We start from the raw sequence: 20,034 nt of genomic DNA on the forward strand, positions 1-20,034 counted from the left end.
ACCACCATTTTCACTCGAAAGTCGCAACCGGCCGCATCCGTACGATACAAAGAGACCTCACGACCGTAATCCTAAACGGCTCGTTTGAATTGCTTCAAACTCTGTTTCCCTCGTTTGTTTCTCTTATAAATCCGAAGCCGTGAATCTTTGCCGAGGAAAGTTGCACCGTTCGTGAGTTGGCCGAGAGCACAAGTCGCGATCGTACCGCAACCGCGTCTCCGGGTCACATCAGGTGTGGTCATGAATGTGTGGCTGATGCGTCAGGATTGTGTGGTCGGTGGTGCTGGAGTCCCGGGAAGGGGAGCTACAGCAGGTATGAGCCGGGAAGGGAAAGGTTATCAGGTGCATAAGTTCACGAGAAGCCTTCATGGCAGGATAAACTTATCGTTGCAACGATGGTGGATGAAGTTCATTTGAGATGGACATGGTTGCTAGATTCAAGGTTTTGGTAAGCGTGTTGGGGGAAATAAGTCAAGTGGGTTGAGTTGGCGGTTTGCAAAGCATTTGATGTGGTGAATCAGAATATGCGAACGTTTGTTACTTGTGTGTTTTATTACGCTTGTATCGATGATTTGCTGTGGAGAATTTCCAAGCATAAAAGGTATTTTTTGAATAAGCTATCTTGTGGAAGTTTTCCTAAGAGACAAGTTACTAGAGGTTCTTGGACGGACAAGAGGTGTTGATATTCGGGTGGTGGTGAGTTGATGTCGGCATACTTGATTATTAGTCTAGTAGATCTGAGGAAGTAACCAGAGGATTTGTTGAGCAAGGGATTCATCCATCTTAGTGTGTCGCTGTGAGGAGCGCCAGTGTTGTTCGTTAAGAAGAAGAACGAGAGTTTTCGTTTGTGCATTGATTATAGGGGTCTAAACCGGTTCACTGTGACGAACAAATACACTCTTTCGAGGATTAATGAGTTGGTGGACCAGTTGAGAGGTGCTACTTGCTTCTCCAAGATTGATTTAGCGTCGGGTTATCATCAGATTCTGTATAGACAAGGAAGGAAGACTACATTCAGGATGACATATGGGCATTAAGAGTTTGTGGTGGTGCCTTTCGGGTTGACTAACGTGCCAGCAGCGTTCATGGGATTGATGAGCATTGTGTTTCAGGAATTTCTTGACGTGTCTGTCATCATTTTCATTGATGATATCCTGGTTTATTCTAAGAGTCCTAAGAAGCATGCTATGCATTTGAGGGCAGTTCTGAAGAAGCTGTGAGAGCAAAAGTTGTTTGCTGAGTTGAGCAAGTGTAGTTTCTTGCAGCAAGAGATGGGTTTTGTGGGTCACATTGTGTCTGCAGAGGGGGTTTCTGTAGATCCGGAGAAGATTTAGGCTATCAGAGATTGGCCTAGACCGCAGAATGCCACGGACATTAGGAGTTTTCTTGGGTTGGGTCGCGATGTGCGATGTCTGCCAGCTAGCGAAGGCTGAGCATCAGGTTCTGGGTGGCTTGTTGAAGAGTTTTCCCATTCCATAGTGGACGTGGGACAAGATCACGATGGATTTCGTGGTGGGTCATGGTGGACCGGTTGACTAAGTTAGTACATTTTCTGGCCATTAAGAAGACTGATGGAGCAGCGGTCTAGAGTAAATCGTTTGTGAAGGAGATAGTCATATTGCATGGTATGCCAGCGAGTATTGTGTCTGATAGGGATTCCAAATTCACTTCGGTGTTCTGGAGGACATTTCAAGCAGAGATGAACACTAAGGTGCATATGAGTACAGCTTATCATCCCCAGACAGATGAAAAATCAGAGAGGACGGTCCAGACGCTGGAGGATTTGCCGAGGATGTGTGTGTTGGATTGGGGTGGCCATTGGGCAGATCACCTGAGTTTGGTAGAGATTGATTACAACAACAGTTACCAGGCGAATATTGGGATGACTCCTTATGAGGCATTGTATGGGAGGCCATGTCGTACACCGTTATGCTGGACTCGGGTGGGGGAGGTACGAGACCTCGAAGAAGATTTAGGTTCTGAAGCTGAACATGAAGGAAGCTCAGGACCGGCAGAGGAGTTATGCCGATAGGAAGAGGAGAGATCTTGAGTTTCAGGTGGGAGAAAGAGTGTACCTCAAGATGGCCATGTTGCGGGGTCCGAACGGTCATTGATAGAGACTAAATTGAGTCTGAGGTATATGGGTCCGTTCAGAGTGATTGAGCGGGTGGGAATGGTAGCATATTGGCTGGAGTTGCCTGAGGTTATGCGTGCGTTTCAAAAGGTTTTTCATGTGTCAATGTTGCGGAAGTGTGTCCGCGAAGATAATCAGTTGTTGGCTAAGATTCCCGAGATTCTTCAGCCTAACATGACTTTGGAGATGAGACCAGTGAGAATTCTCGAGAGGAGGATCAAGGAACTTCGGAAGAAGAAGATTCCTTTGATGAGAGTCTTGCAGAACTGTGATGGTGTTGAGGAGCAGACTTGGGAGCCAGAGGCGAGGCTGAAGGCAAGGTTTAAGAAGTGGTTTGAGAAGCAGGCCGTGACTTAAGCTTGTCTAGCCTGTTCCCAGCTGTAGTCCGTGGCTGGAGCGGGAATGGAGTATTCTAGCCCATGTCTTTTGTTACTTGGTTGCTTAGGGGTGGTTGGTTGTGCAACTAAGTAACAAGATGAGGTGGTGTTTGGGATACAAAATTCTGTGAGGCGGTTGTTAAAGAGGGAAAGTTTCCTGAATTAAAAGTTTCTAAAAGTGAAAAGTTTCCAAAAGTGGAAAGTTCTAAAAATGGAAAGTTAAATGGGAATCATAATTTGTCCATTTTTAATGGTTGGGAGCCTTGGAGGGGCTTGTGTGGTCTTTGTGGCGGACTGTTGAGTTAATGTGTGCCTGTTTGTGGCGGTCTTTATAGATATTGTGTGGCCTTTGTGGTGGGGTGTTTAGCCAATTGTGTGACCTTTGTGGCGGGCTGTTTAGCCAATTGTGTGGACTTTATGGCAGGATGTTTAGCCAATGTTGCCTGTTTAGGCGGTCCTTCGAGATGGGTGGTCTTCGCGACGGTCCTTCGGAATGTGTGGCATGTTTACAAAATCCTTTGGGATAAGTGGTCTTCGTGACGGTCCTTCGAGATGTATGGTCTTTGTGATGGTCATTTGGGACAAGTGGTCTTCGTGATGGTCCTTCGGGATGAGTGGTCTTCGTGACAGTCCTCTGGGACAAGTGGTCTTTGTGACGGTCCTACTTAGGACATTTGTTTGGCCTTTGTGGCAGTCCTGTTTAGGACATTTGTTTGGCCTTGGTAACAGTCTATTCAGACATTTTTGGCCTTTGTGGCGGTCTTGTTTAGGACATTTGTTGGCCTTAGTGGCAGCCCTTGTGGCATGTTGATGATCCTTGTGTGGTCATGAGGTATTCCAGTGAGGGGATATGTGGTTGGTAGGACATTGTGTTGTTTTACGTGAGCCACGAGAAGGAAACTTGGTTAAGGATAGGGCTCAGACGTATTCAGAATTGTTTGCTCTAGGGACAGTTGGTCCTAAATGATTCTTGGGGGACTTTAGTTCTCCTAGTACTGCCATATTCTGAGACTTTGTGGCTTGAGAGTTTGGTTGGTATATCGACTTCGGATGACGATTCGGGGTGCGCTGTAGAATGGCAACCCGAGAGACAAATATTGGACTTCCTTATCTATTATGGCATGCGGGCTTAGGCCCGATGAGGAGCCAATATTATGGCATGCAGGTTTCGGCATGTTGAGGAGCCAATAAAAACTCAAGGTTGAGGCTTATGAGTAGAGGAAAGTCCAAAAATCGAGAGCAAATAATACCCGGAATGTGAGTCTACTGCCCAGAGGTGCGCTGTAGGATGGCAACCCTTCGTAGATCAGTCGGAGTAAGTGCGGGCCATGGAGAGGGTTGCAGGTTTAACTCAGATTAACGAGCTCTATAATTTTCTATTTGTTGCAGGAGGATGCTAGCCAAGAGGTTCTTATCTTATAGCAGCTATGATGCCAATGTGGAAAAAAGTACACTTGCACAGCTCATGCAAACTGCTTGTTGCCCGTTATCTTCATAATTAAATGCCATGGCTAGACGAATTTCATTTTTTTTTTTTGGCGAGAGTGGTATTGTTGAGTAGTAATTGAGCTTAATTATACCTTTTTGTGTACTATTAATAGATGAACGATATTGATTTGGCAAGAGTAAAAGAGCAGAGATTCAAGCAATATCTGACCTCTAAAGATATCTCAACCGAAGGGATTGATTTGTCTGTCACTGCCATTAATTATAGGAATGGGATTTGACCAAGGTACAAAGCATTTAGGCTTAATCCACCAGGTGAAATGGTAAGTATTTTATTTTCAAGACCAGGGAACAGAAAAGAAGCTGCGGGTGATAATGTCTAAACTTGGTTGATTTCTTTTGTTTGTTTTAGGCCAAGTGTGCTCAAGTGTTAGAGGCCTATTATGAAGCAGGTTACAAAGACAATAAACTTGAAAGTTTTATGGAATTATCTCTGGGAACATGTCTCATTATTGGACATTTTGATGACAAACCAGTTGAGTTGGTAGCTTCCACCCAGTGTCGGCCCATAGGTGTATGACGCCTAAAGCACATCTGAAAATGGTGCCCCTTAACCCTAGTTTTTTTTTTTTTTCAAAAAAATTATATAACTATGCAAAAAATTACCAAAAAGTTCATTTGTTTTAAAAACAATTGTACATAAACATCATCATACAACACTTGTTATCAAAAGAAAAAACATCGTCAAGTTTCTTCTGGTGAAATTTAGAAGAAGAGGAACCGTCAAATTGAAAAAGTGCGGTTTTTTTTTCTTAAAGTTCAATTACTATTTTTAATCATAAATTTTTTATGTTAGTTAATAACTTAATATAAAGGAATTTAGATAAAATAGAATATTATTGTTGAGATACAATAGGAAGAAAAATCACGAATACTACAAACGTGGGGTTTGAACCATGCACAAAAGACTCAAAATCAAAGAAAAAAAACCACTATACCAAAATAACTTTTAGAAATTTGCTGCCCCTAAAATGCCTATAACTAGGTTTTTACCCGCGGTACACCGTGTGACTAAATTATAAATTATTATATTTTAAATAATAATTTTTAATTTATTTATTTTTTAAATTCCCAATTAATTAAATTTTATCTAATTAATTTATAATTTTGTTTAGAACATTTTTTCTTCTTCTTAAGTTTTATACAGTTTAGAACCTAATTACATGAAATTTGTTATTAGATAGAATATAAAATTTTAAAACACTTAGTTTTGTTAACTTAACAGAGGCATATATCTATATGGTATATTAGTATATATTTTTATATGTATATAATTTTTTTTTTGGAATATTAAGAATGTGTTGTAGTATGTGTAATATTTTGTAGTTCATATACTAAATAATTTATAACTTAATTTTCCAAACTATGACTACAAATATATAGTATATGAAATAAACTAATAGATTTAGTGTTGGTTCTATAGTTCAAACCACTGTTTTAAAAATCGGTTTAGGCGCCCGTGTAATCGCCGGTTACACGCTAGGCGACTGCTCACCGCCGGGATTTCACCATAATCAGTCAACAAATCGGAATTATCAAAAAAAAAAATTTGAGAGCTTTTGAACTTGTAACTCTGTTTTTTTTTCATAGATCTGTAACTATGAAGGCTGAAACTATAAAAATATTAAATAAAAATGACTAATAGTCGAGAAAAATAAAGAGGCGGCACTTTAAATTAGGGTTTACAGAGGTTACAGATCGAAACTATGTGGAAGAAGACAAGGGTGTTTTTGGCATTTCACATTTATTAAAAAACCTTTAATAAAAAAGCGAAAAATGAAATTGTGGGGCTTGAACAGGTGTTCTGTTGGGTTTCAAATACATGTGAAACCGCTGGACCAATCTTAATTCTCGGTAATTTGTTACACATTTATAGATAAAAACCCTAAAACTAGTCCCCGATTAATCCTCGATTTTCCGATTAATCGCTAGGCCCTCCCTCACCGCCCGACTAACGCCTAGCGATTTTCAAAACATGGGTTCAAACCCACCATGCTAGGCGGATCACGCAACATGTTCAAAGATTTTTAATCCGCAAAAACTCATCATACGAAACCCGTGAAAGTAAAATATAGTATGTGAGGTTAAAAGTCATTTTTTTTTATCAAATCAATCTTTTATTCACCTCCTTATAAAAATAAGGAAATAAAATCTGTATACATTTGCAATTATGTTTGTTACCTTTTATAACACTTAATTTCTATTAAAAAAATTGAATATAGGTAGAATTAATTTGTTTATTAAATTAATTAGTTAATACCAATGGCATGCTCTGTAAATAAATTCCAACTTCAGGATTTATTTGTTAAATGTCTCCAAAAATGTATATATAGATATTTGGCGCCTAAAACCCTTGCTTTACGAGTTTTAGGTCAAAGTCGGCACTGCTTCCACCGAACAGGTATCTGTTTGTTTTTAGGTGACTTATTGATATCTATACATTGATTGCTTGATATATTTTGACTTTTGGCATTTTTTTTCTTCATCCTTCAGGCTGCTGTTTTTTTACTTTTAAACAACACAGATAGATTAAGCTACACTAATATCTTCAACCAATTAGAGTTAGAGAGCAATGCTGAATCTAGAGTATTACTTGCAACGTTGCTTAAGACACTGTCATGCGCAGAGCACAGGATTCTTGAAAAGGAACCAGACTCAAATATCATCCATCAAACTGATTTCTTCAAATTCAACTCCAAGTTCACCTGTGGATAGAGTGATGACAGTTAGTCTATGCAATATGAATGGTGCGTGTGGTAGAACTTTAGTTGATATTGGCGATAGAATTTACCAGGCTGCAAAAAAAATCAAAAAACATAGTGAATGTCATTCTTATACTGGATGTGTCATATAAATCATAACTGATCCACCTTACTTATTTTTTGTTAATGATGTTTACCTTTTACCGGTGCCTGGTGGTGGGTAACGAAGTTATGTACTTCAAACTCTGAGGATTTTCCGAATCTCTCTCCAAAATGTACCTGTGGATCAAGTCCTCAACCTGCATCTTGAAATCAGATACTTTAAGCGGCCAAAAAAAACCTAGAAAAATTCAGTGTCTCTTATACTAGTTGTCATAATTGTTTTGTCTATCTGACTTATTTTTGTTAGAAAATAAGTACCTGAAACCGGTTCCTAAGTAGCTCAACTATCGCCACTATCAACTAAAGTTCTACCATTTCTTATTGTACTGTATATATACTGTATATACTAAAGTTCTATCATCTTATTTCTTATTGAACTATATATTTTTTTACCGTTTTGTAATGTTATATCTGTTATGTAGATTAACCCACAAAAATATATGATAATTTTGGTGGTATATTTTATTCAAAATTTAAGATTTCTAACTGATTTTAATGATCAAGATATTATTTTATATATCATTTACTTCCCACTCACAATTAGTTGTCATCCACGTTAGTTCATTTTGTACTTTAGGCTAATATTATTAGAAATAACTAATTTTTAAAAAATATAAACGGTATATCAAATTTATCAAATATTTTTCTGCACTGTACATTGGTTTGACAGCAACATCTTATTTATTTAATATTGTATATACAACTAAAAATAAATGAAAAAAATTAAATCGAATATAATGTTTTCAATACATAATGTTTTTGATTTTTTGGATTTTACCTAATTTATATAATTCGTCGATTTAAAAATTCTATCTTGACCCGTCGATTTTTTGGATTTTACCTAATTTACATGAATGTTTCATGTAAATTTTGAGAATATTTATGTTTGTTGAATAAATAATGAACTTGTTAAACCTTTAATTGACTAATATTATATGATAATAACATGATACGTGATAATAACGTGTAATATTATTTATATATATATATAGAATATATCTCTCTCCGAACTAGATAACTCCTAATTCTAATTCGGATTATCTTGAGTGTCTCTTATCCTTATCTCTCTATTGTAAGGATAACTTGTATTCTAAGCTTCAAATATTATCCAACAAATTTACATAAACTGAGTAGGTTTATTATATTTTTTTGGTTCAGTTGGGATTTGTTATACTGATTTTTTTCTTCTTTTTTTTTTTGTTTGTGTGTGTTTCATTCTCATAGTTAAATCGTGACACTTGGGCAAGTGAGACATGTTTCTCAGACTATCAAAACCCACTTCATCTTCTGGCAGGTTTGATACAGAACATCCCCTTTCGTTTGCTTAAACTGAAACACTCTTCACAGAACTGGTTTAGAATCCCACCTATTTTGGTATTAGGTCCATCATAATACAGCAGAAGGAAGAGAGGTTTGCACATACTACAAGCTTGAAACCTTTCCCTTGGTACTTGTTATTTATCCAAGCACTGGTCAAGAGATGAAAAAGTGGTCTGGAATGGTCACACCCAAGGCTTTGCTAGTGTATTTATCTCCGTTCATGCACTGTGGTCCTTGTGAACCCGTTGCTTCTCTCTCAAAGAAACAGTTAAGACCCTTGACTCCTCATTCCAAACCCAAGGTTAGTTTACAACTTTTCTGCAACTGCACGGTCTCTAGTCTGTTGGACAAAAAACAAGATTGATGGATCTTTTAATCGGATTTATTCCTGTAGAAGAACTGCAACAATCGTTAGCTGTTTCCTTAGATGATTACAACAACAGACATCAGATGACCAATCAATGATAACGACAGAAGAAGTAGAGCTGCTGTCAGCATTCCCACCTCTCCCAGAAGAACCAAAGGGAGGCAATTTCAGCGTTACATGCAAAGTTGGTATCTGTTTACCCAACGAACAAAGAATCCAGAGGTATTTCCTCAAAACAGAGACGATTCAGGTCTTTGAATCCTAATATTTTGATCCTTTTTTGTGTTTTTTTTATCTGATATCTTGTTACTATCTCCATTGTAGCTTCTCTGGTCTTTCTGCTATTCTCATCTTGCGAAATCAGAGAGGAAGAAGCCATTGAAGCTAACACTAGGTCAATCAAAGACAAGAACATTGGAGTATGAATCTAACTTAACATTGGAGCAATCTGGTGCTGCCAATTCCCTTGTCTTTGCTACATGGGAATGAAAAATCGTATCTCTATAAAACTATTATCTATTATGCTGTTTCTTAAGGATCTATCAGATTCGTTGTTTTTAACTCGAATTTCTACAAAAGCACATTATGATATTTGAATATATATGCAATGAATGGAACAGTCATCTGTTATTCGATTTTGCATGTTTTATAATTTCAGTAGTTGTGTGAGTTGTTGTTAGTTGAAATTCCACACTACTAGAATATGATAGCATGGGTTGATATTCTAAATGTAATTTAAAGAAATTTAAATAAATATAGTATATATTATTATACGTTTTATATTGTTACTAGATAAGGCCCGCGTTATTACGCGGCTAAAAATTAAAAAAATTATTGACAATAATTAAGTAGTAATATACATATTTTTAGATTTTATCTTGTAACATTTTAATATTAAATATGACCTTCTCATATTTCATTTTACTATTCTCTCAGTTTCATTATATAACAGTTTTGAGGCTTTTTTGATCTATTTTATAATATTTTTTCAAATTTCTTATAATTATTATTAATATAACAATTAATGACTATTTGAACTGTGCAGTATATTTTCATTTTGGTTGAAGTTTTATAAATGAGATAATATTTATTGTTTATTAATCTTTATGCTTTTACCCAAAAACTATTACAGGACAGGGAGTATCATTTAAATATCTATACCATCATAATAAACCAAATTTTAAGTTTAATTACACATTTCATCGTAATGCATAGAACTAAATATTTATATCAAACAAAATTAATATATGATATCAAATCTCTTAGTAAGAATTGAAAATACAAATAAAAATTAACAAAATATAATTCGCAAAAAATCTGAATCATCATTATTTAAGATATATTTGTTATGTTGTATTAATTTTACCTCATGTCATAATCAATTTTAAATGAGTGAAATTTATAAAATAAAAATATATATAAAGATATAGAGACATTCTCATCAAATAACTGAAGATTCCTTCCTATAAATTATAATTTATTTCAAATGATCTTATGTTTTAACATATGCATAATAAAATTACAAAAATACATGTGTTGAAATTATAAAATCAAACATAAAAAAATTACTCATATTCTTAAATGATTTTTTAAAAAATGATACAAATTAATATCAGAAATATTTTTAATCTAAAATAAATTTCATCGTTAGACATTCGATTTAGTAATCATATTAACTATATATTGCATCGTAAAACCATATTTCACTTCTTCATGGATTAGAGTTGAAAATTTAATAACAAAAATAATATGAGCATCATATGTATATTGGTTAGTATTTTAATTTAACAATAAAAATAATCAATAAAAAAATCAGTTAACATCCACAAAATTTTTGGAAATCCAAAAATATCCTAAATATTATTCTTCTATATGTCATAATTTCATAAATAATACTTTTGTCAATTTTCATCAATTAACAAAAAAGTCACTCCTACAAAAATATTTTTTCTATTTTTTTTGAGGTTTCTCATATTACTATATGTATTAAAATCTTTAAAATAAAACATGTAAAACTATAATAATACACATTATGTATTGAAATTTTTTCTTTTTAAGTTCATTATTCTTTCAAGGTTTTCTGTACTTACTTACAATAAAAATTAATATTACAATGATAAATACAATTTATATCCTACTAAAATTATGTTAAATAACTTATGTTATTCTTTTTCACTTTGTTATTCATTATTTACTGATTAATATGCATGCTTAATAAATTAAGTTTTTGCTTACACATGTCAAATTTTATTGAGAACACAGTATAATATAATTAGCATACAATGGAAAATATAATGATTTTGTTAGTTTTCTTTTTTGATTTAGGAAAATAAAATTTTAAAATATAAACATGTAAAATTTAGTAAATATAATTAGCTGTCCTACTACGTTTACAAAAAAAAACTGATTTTTTTGACACGTGTCAACATCTTATAAATACATTTGACACGTGTCACGATCTTGTTAATGAGTAACTTTGACATCAAGCTTTATATAATAAGATGTTTATTATCCTACTATATTAATTGGGAGGTACAAATATGAAACTAACCTTAAATGTGTTAAAAATTACATTCAATTGCCATTAGAAAAACTTAATTAAATAAATATAACTAAAACGAAAATGGAGGACACATTAAATAAAATAAATTTTAGAAAAGTAAAAAAAAAAATCTATTAGAATCAAAACTAATCCGTATTAAAAAAAATTAATAGCTAAAATTTTAAAAATCTAATCGAATAAAATCTACAACTACAAATTTTATCCTACTATATTAATTGGGTAGTACAAATATGAAACTAACCTTAAAATGTGTAAAAATTACATTCAATTTCCATTAAAAACTTAATTTAGATTAATTAATTAATTAAAAAATGAAAATTGGGACACATCAAATAAATAAATTATAGAAAATTAAAAAAAAAATCTATTAGAATCAAAACTAATTTGTACTTAAAAAAAGATTAACAGGTAAGATTTTAAAAACCAAATTGAATAAAATATATAGCTACAAATTTTATCAAAAAAAATTTCCACAACAGATTAAAATTATTACAGACAAGAAAAGGAAGCCACACAAAAAAACAATGAATGTTGTTTTCAAAGAGGTTTTTTAGAATTTTTACTAGCTATATTTAGTTGCTCTTTTTTACATGTTAGTAAGGATTGTTTAGTCGACAAAGGTTTAAACAATTTTATTCATTACATGCAAATGTTTATTGACAGGTTTTCAATAAACATTTTTAAAATACAAAAATTATAATCTAAGCAAACCAAATTTTTAATCACAAACTATTATAAATAACATAATAATAAAATAAATTATCACAAATTTTTATTTAAAAAAATTTCAGTCCGCGATTCTCAGCGGGTTAGTACCTAGTGTGTTATGAAAATATATTGATGTATGTCGATTTTGTATAACTGATTATTATCTTGTTAATTCGGTGGATATATCCAGATTTTTTTCTCTTATTCTATATATATTTCACTTTGTTGATTTTGTGTGAAAAGCGTAACAAAATTGTTTAGATTATTAGATATAAGGAATTGATTTGTTTAGAGATTTTCTAATATGTGCACCCGTTTGTAATGAAATGATGTATAGACATTTATAATATTACAAATAATAACTTTAAGTTATGGTTTTTATTAAAATGGTAAAAGTTCATTACAAGTAGAATGTTATATTTGCAAATGTACTTCCATTTTAATAAGTAGGAGATTAAATGTTATATTTGCAAATGTACTTCCATTTTAATAACTTTAAGTCATCTATTATTTTTATTTTAATCTTATTTTATTGATTAATTACTACTATTATATTAACATTTTGAAGTATATTTGGTAATCTACCCTTTCAGTTTATACTTAATTACATGGAAGGTCTTTAGAAACAAATATTTCTGTAACATCCGTGAACCGGAATCTCGGTTTGGGAGTTGCATCGGTTGATGCAAGGTATGCATCGGTCGATGCAAGGTTGAGTTTGTGCGTTTTGACTTAAGTCAAACGCTGCGTTTGGGTTAGGGAAAACCCTTAGATGCGAGTTTTGTCCCATTCGTGTTGATTGGCCGTTTTGGAGAGCGAACAAGAGAGAGAAAGAGTTCTTGAGAGTTTATGGAGTTTTCTTGGAGATTTGGTGCGTTCCTGTAGAGATCTGTAGCTGGGATCGTTGTAAGAGCTTCCTACAGGCTAGTTCTTGCTTGTTTATTGTTCAGATTCGTCTTGGCACAGGTAAGTGCATGACCATGGCTTATCTAAGCTAGAGGAACCTTTAACTTGCTTGTTTGGTGTTGTTAGATGTGTTAGATCGTAGTTAAGGACGTTAGGAAGCTTTCTTGTGGCTTGGGAATGAGTTTCTGTGGTTGTAGGAACGAAATACGGCGAGAAGCTTCGGGAAATCACGGTGCTCGACGTTGCGTCGATCGATGCATTGCTTGCGTCGGCCGATGCAAGTGCGAGGACGGCGCGATAAACTTTAGGGTTTTCGTGTTGCGTTGAGCATGCGTCGGTCGATGCAGACTGGGTATTGGTCGATGCAAGTTGCACTTGCATCGGTCGATGCAGCTTCTGCGTCGGTCGATGCTTCCTCAGTTGTTATCGGTCGACGCATGTTGGCATCAGTCGATGCCGAGTCCTGGTTTGTTGTTGGTTGTGTGTTGATTGTTGTGTGTGTTTATTGGATACTCTATTGCTTGTGTGTATAGCCTAGTAGATGGGAGGATTGCCTTACTGAGTGTTTGTAAAATACTCATGCATTGCAATATATGTTTGTGGTGCAGGTAAAGGCAAAGTGTGATCGTGGAATCAAGGCGATGAGGAAGGGATGTTCTAGAGGCTTGATTGATTGTGGTCTAGCTATTGTTAGGTTGCTAGATTAAGTTGTTGGAACATTGTAGTATGTTAGTTGTTGGTTATTTCTCTATTTGGATTATGGTATTCGTTATTGGTTTGATTATTGGAATTCTTTTGGTTTAATGGAATTTGTTTTATTTGGTTATCCGCGGTTACTGATTGTTGATAGGATGTTAGTGGGTATGGGACCACTAGTGAATTAAGGTATAAAAAAAAAAAAACGGGAAGGGTTGTTTCATTTTGGTATCAGAGCCCTTACGGTTCTAGGTCTAGGGTTCATTGCGTTTTTGCTGTTGATGTTTAGGATTCCATGCTATAATTGATTGTGTGATTGGTCAATTGTGTGTGGCATGAAGTCCTAGAACATCCTCTTCGAGCCTGTTTTGTGATTCCACGGTAAGTTGTGTTTTTGTGTATTGGAACTATTGTTTGCTTAGCCTTCTGTTCTTGGATGATACAGATGGTTAGGGGTGAGGATGCTGTTGGTCGCGGTCGTGGTCGTGGGCGATGGTCGTGGTCGTGGTCGGGGACGAGGTCAGGTTCCTGAGGCCAGTGTGAGTGTGACCCAGAGCATGGCCAGTGAGGAGGTGGCGGAGTCGCAGGTTCATCCTAGTGTGTCTGGAGACCAGGCTGGTTTGGGTGACGGCAGGGCGGATGGGCCCGGTGTCGGTCACGGTGTTGCCCCGGGTGTGGGGGTTGCAGCGGGAGGTGCTCTAGGCAGGGAGGATGTCTTGATGGACTTGCTAGCTCAGGTTTTGCAGCGACTTCCAGCAGTTGTGCCGCCAGTAGTTGGTCGGTAGGATCCAGTAGTGCCGCCAGTGGTTTGTGGGCAGGATCCAGTAGTGCCGCCAGTGGTTGGTGGGCAGGATCCGGTAGTGCCGCCAGTGGGTGGTGGGCAGGTTCCAGCGGTGCAGCCTGTGGCGGGTTTGCAGGCGGGTGTGCAGCCGGGGGCCGAGGTAGTGGATGCTCAGTATGTGCGGATGATGGAGCAGCTACGACATGTGGGAGCCGGGTATTTCTCAGGAAGTACCGATCCGAGTGTAGCGGATGAGTGGAGAGAGCGGATGGAGGATATTTTCCTTTCGCTTAGGTGTCCCGACCGGTACAGGGTGGATCTGGCAGTGTTTTACTTGTCAGGAGATGCTCGTGTGTGGTGGAGGTCGGTGACAGCACGGAGGGTGCAGAGGGGTATATCTTGGGGAGATTTTGTGGGGGAGTTTAACTCCAAGTATTTTCCTCAGGAGGCTCTTGATCGTATGGAGGCATGGTTCTTAGGTTTGACTCAGGGGGACCGTACAGTGCGGGAGCTGGATGCAGAGTTCAGTCGGCTTGTGGGGTATGCAGGCAGGGCATGGGAGCCAGAGTCGGCTCAGGTGCGGAGGTTTTTGTTGGCTCTGCGGGATGATTTGAGGACTCGGTGCAGAGTGAGGAGCTATGCTACGAGAGCAGAGTTGGTTGAGGTTGCAGCTAGGATAGAGGATGACTTGAGGTCACAGGTGGTTGTGGTCGGTTCTTCGGTGTAGCCACAGCAGTCTCAGCCGCTTTCTGTTCCTAGCAAGGGCGGCAAGCCTGCGCAGGGGCAGAAGAGGAAGTTTGATGTTATGCAGAGATTGAGGCACGGGGGTGCGAAATGCTTTGGGTGTGGTAGCAGGGACCACAAGGTGACGAGCTGTCCACAGAGAGGTGAGCAGCGGGCAGCGATAGAGCAGCGGGCGGTGACGGAGCCGCGGATAGATACTCGAGTGTGTTACTACTGCAGAGAGACGGGGCATGTCAAGCCTCGTTGTCCCAAGTTGCAGCAGAGGGCAGTAGCAGTGTTGCAGGCTGGAGCTTAGCCAGGGGTGCAGCAGGGTGTGCAGCACGGTGTGCAGCCGGTGGGTTGGATCAAGCCGACGACTCAGGTGTACTCGACCCAGGAGCCCGGTGGCACTAGTGCAGGAGCGATCACAGGTATAACTTCTGAGATTCGAACTTAGTCAGTTCAATAGTTTAGATTATATTTGTTTTTGCTTGTGGTCAAGTGTTAGGTTCTCAACACATGAGGTTTGTGTAGGGAACTTGTTGGTGGGCGGGTTTAAGTCCCATGTTATGTTTGATTCTGGAGCTTCTCATAGCTTCATTACTCCGGAGTGAGCCGAGAGTGCGGGGATCAGAGGGGATTCTGGAGAGCGTTCAGGAGTTGTCAGAGTTGCGAGAGGCAAGTTCCTGAGGGTTATTGGACGAGCTGGAGGAGTTGATATTCAGATCGCAGGAGAGTCGTGGCCAGCGGATTTGCTTATCAGTCCAGTGGCGTTGTATGATGTTATTCTTGGTATGGATTGGTTGCATCGATATAAGGTGCATTTGGATTGCTATCGGGGTAGAGTGGAGTTTGAGCGTCCAGGAGGGAAGTTGGTTTTTCAGGGCATTAGACCGACTTCGGGGAGTCTCGTGATCTCAGCCGTTCAGGCTGGGAAGATGATCGAGAAGGGCCGTGAGGCTTATCTGGTTACTATATCTATGCCAGAGTCAGTGGGGAAGTCTACGGTTAGCGGTATTCCGGTTGTGAAGGACTTTGAGGATGTGTTCCAGTCATTGCAGGGATTACCACCATCTCGGTCGGATCCTTTTACTATTGAGCTGGAACCGGAGACGATGCCGTTATCCAAGGCTCCTTACTGGATGGCTCCAGCAGAGATGGCAGAGCTGAAGAAGCAGTTGGAGGATTTGTTGGGCAAGAGTTTTATCCGTCCTAGTTGTTCACCGTGGAGGCTCCGGTGCTGTTTGTTAAGAAGAAGGATGGGAGTTTTCGGTTGTGTATTGACTATCGGGGTTTGAACCGAGTTACTGTGAAGAACAAGTACCCTCTCCCGAGGATTGATGAGTTGTTGGATCAGTTGAGGGGTGCTACTTGGTTCTCCAAGATCGACTTGGCATCAAGATATCATCAGATTCCTATACATGAGGCAGATGTGAGGAAGACGGCCTTCAGGACGAGATATGGGCACTACGAGTTTGTGGTGATGCCGTTTGGGTTGACAAACGCGCCAGCTGCGTTTATGAGATTGATGAACAGCGTGTTCCAGGAGTTTCTGGACGTGTCAGTCATCATTTTCATCGACGACATCCTGGTATATTCTAAGAGTCCTGAGGAGCATGCAGTACATTTGAGAGCAGTGTTGGAGAAGCTGAGGGAGCAGAAGTTGTTTGCTAAGCTGAGTAAGTGCAGTTTCTGGCAGCGTGAGATGGGGTTCTTGGGTCATATTGTTTCAGCTGAGGGAGTTTCAGTGGATCAAGAGAAGATTCAGTCCATCAGGGAGTGGCTGAGGCCGCAGAGTGCCACTGAGATTCGAAGTTTCCTGGGGTTAGCAGGTTACTACAGGAGGTTTGTTCGGGGTTTTGCGAGTATGGCTCAGCCGATAAATAAGCTTACAGGGAAGGATGTCCCATTTGTGTGGTCACCAGAGTGTGAGGCAAGTTTTGCAAGTCTCAAGCAGATGTTGACTACCATGCCGGTGTTAGCACTGCCTGAGCAGGACGAGCCTTATGTTGTGTATACAGATGCTTCTAGAGTGGGGTTGGGTTGTGTACTTATGCAGCAGGGGAAGGTTATAGCCTATGCTTCAGGGCAGTTGCGGAAGCATGAAGCTAATTACCCTACTCATGATTTGGAGATGGCAGCAGTGATCTTTGCTCTTCAGATTTGGAGATCCTATCTGTATGGTGGGAAGGTATGGGTATTTACAGATCACAAGAGTCTGAAGTACATTTTTACTCAGCCTGAGCTGAATTTGAGGCAGAGGCGTTGGATGGAGTTAGTAGCAGATTATGATTTGGACATAGCTTACCATCCTGGTAAAGCTAATCTGGTTGCAGATGCTTTAAGTCAGAAGCGGGTGGCTTCGGCTCAGGAGCAGGATATGGAGGTGTTGGTAGGTGAGATTAGTGCTTTGAGTTTGTGTGCTATCTCACAAGAACCTTTGGGTTTGGAGGCAGCTGATAGAGCGGATTTGTTGAGCAGAGTGAGGTTAGCTCAGGAGAGCAATGAGGGGCTGGTGAATGCCTCTAAGGCTGCGGGTGCAGAGTATCAGGTTTCTGCTAATGGTACTATCCTTGTGCATGGTTGGATCTGTGTGCCCAAGGGTGACGATTTGAGGCAGGAGATATTGAGAGAGGCTCATTCGAGCAAGTTCTCTATTCATCCAGGAGCGACCAAGATGTACCGTGACCTCAAGCGGTATTATCACTGGGTCGGGATGAAGAAGGACGTAGCTGACTGGGTGGCGAAGTGTGATACTTGCCAGCTGGTGAAGGCGGAGCATCAGGTTCCTGGTGGTTTATTACAGAGTTTGCCTATTCCAGAGTGGAAGTGGGATTTGATCACGATGGACTTCGTGGTGGGTTTGCCTGTGTCGAGGACGTTTGATGCTATTTGGGTCATTGTGGACCGTTTGACTAAGTCTGCGCATTTTCTGGCCATCAAGAAAACTGATGGAGCAGCGGTTTTGGCCAAGAAGTACGTGAGGGAGATAGTTAGACTGCATGGTATGCCTGCTAGTATTGTGTTTGATAGAGATTCCAAGTTCACCTCGGTACTCTGGAAGGCATTTCAGGCAGAGATGGGCACGAAGGTACATATGAGTACAGCCTATCATCCTTAGACGGACGGTCAGTCAGAGAGGACGATCCAGATTTTGGAGGATTTATTGAGGATGTGTGTGCTGGATTGGGGTGGTCATTGGGCAGATCACTTGAGCTTGGTGGAGTTTGCTTATAACAACAGCTAACAGGCTAGTATTGGGATGGCTCCTTATGAGGCTTTGTATGGGAGGCCGTGTCGTACACCGTTATGTTGGACTCAGGTGGGGGAGAGGAGCATATTTGGTGCAGATTTTGTTCAGGAGACCTCGGAGAAGATCCAGGTTCTGAGGCTGAACATGAAGGAGGCTCAGGATCGGCAGAAGAGTTATGCTGATAGGAGGAGAAAGGATCTTGAGTTTCAGGTTGGGGATAGAGTGTATCTCAAGATGGCCATGTTGCGAGGTCCGAACAGGTCACTGACAGAGACTAAGTTGAGTCCAAGGTACATGGGTCCGTTCAGAGTGGTTGAGCGGGTGGGACCAGTGGCATACCGGTTGGAGTTGCCTGAGGTTATGCGTGCGTTCCACAAGGTATTTCAAGTGTCGATGCTGAGGAAGTGTCTTCACGAGGGTGATCAGTTGTTGGCTAAGATTCCTGAGGATCTTCAGCCTAACATGACTTTGGAGGCGAGACCAGTGAGGGTTCTCGAGAGGAGGATCAAGGAACTTCGGAAGAAGAAGGTTCCTTTGATGAGAGTCCTGTGGGACTGTGACGGAGTAGAGGAGCAGACTTGGGAGCCCGAGGCGAGGATGAAGGCAAGGTTTAAGAAGTGGTTTGAGAAGCAGACCGCGACTTGAGCTTGTCTAGCCGGGTCCGAGTTGTAGTCCGTGGCTGGAGCGGGTACGGAGTATTCCAGCCCATCTCTCTTGATATTTGGTCGCTTAGGGGTGGTTGGTTGTGCGACTAAGTATCAGGATGAGGTGGTGCTCGGAATGCGGGTTGATTGCTCCGGTTATTGTATTTTTGTCTTATTGTTCTGTTGTAATTTCGTTGAGGTTGTAACGATTATGACATTTTGAGATTAATAAGATGAGTATTTTTTCTTTATGTTTGACTGTTGTTGTCATGGGAAAAGAGAAATAGTTCGGGTTTCTATTTTTGGAAGTTTCCATAAATAGAAAGTTTCCACAAAAGGAAGGTTCCAGAATTGGAAAGTTTCTAAAAAGGGAAGTTTTGTGGAAATGTTGAGGTAGATCTAGCCGGGAGATACTCGTTGGCATCAGTATTTGTTTTGCTCAAGGCCGTGTGGGCCCAACTCATGTGATACCGATAACTCGATGGACTTTGTGGCCAGAGAGTGGGAGTGGTATGTTGCTTCGGATGACGATCCGAGAGCGCGCTTGAGGGTGACGACCCAAGAGCGGGATATTTGAGACTCCCTGGATACCGTAGCTATGAGCCGAGGCTCGGCAGTGAGCCGGTATGTCTCGAGGGTTGCGACCCGAGAGCGGGGGGAGTGTGTGTGAGTGACTTCCTGGATGCCGTAGCTTAAGGCGGTTGGCCTGATAGCGAGCCGGCATGATTCGTTGGTTGCGACCACGAACGGGGGAAGCACTGAGTTGTGAGCAAATTGTGTTTATGATGCGAGTATATTGGCTAGAGGGAGACCTCGAGGGTCAGTCGGAGGTGTGCGGGCTGTTGCGACAGTGGCACGGGAAACCTTGGCTGACGGTGTTTGGTCCGGTCTAGGGATGTGCGGGCCATGATGCGGGATTCGGGGACGAATCCATATTGGTGGGGGAGAATTGTAACATCCGTGAACCGGAATCCCGGTTTGGGAGTTGCATCGGTCGATGCAAGGTATGCATTGGTCGATGCAAGGTATGCATCGGTCGATGCAACGTTGAGTTTGTGCGTTTTGACTTAAGTCAAACGCTGCGTTTTGGGTTAGGGAAAACCCTTAGATGCGAGTTTTGTCCCATTCGTGATGATTGGCCGTTTTGGAGAGCGAACGAGAGAGAGAAAGAGTTCTTGAGAGTTTCTGGAGT

At 39.7% G+C, this 20,034-nt stretch overlaps 1 pseudogene; it reads left to right on the forward strand.

The window, feature by feature from the left end:
• Window positions 1-240: 240 nt before the first annotated feature.
• Window positions 241-9,057, forward strand: LOC147924600 (plant UBX domain-containing protein 7-like; annotated as a pseudogene).
• Window positions 9,058-20,034: the final 10,977 nt, after the last annotated feature.

The sequence above is a fragment of the Camelina sativa genome, chromosome 17 (assembly GCF_030686135.1).
Source record: "Camelina sativa cultivar CO46 ecotype springtype chromosome 17, ASM3068613v1".
Classification (NCBI taxonomy): Eukaryota; Viridiplantae; Streptophyta; class Magnoliopsida; order Brassicales; family Brassicaceae; genus Camelina; species Camelina sativa.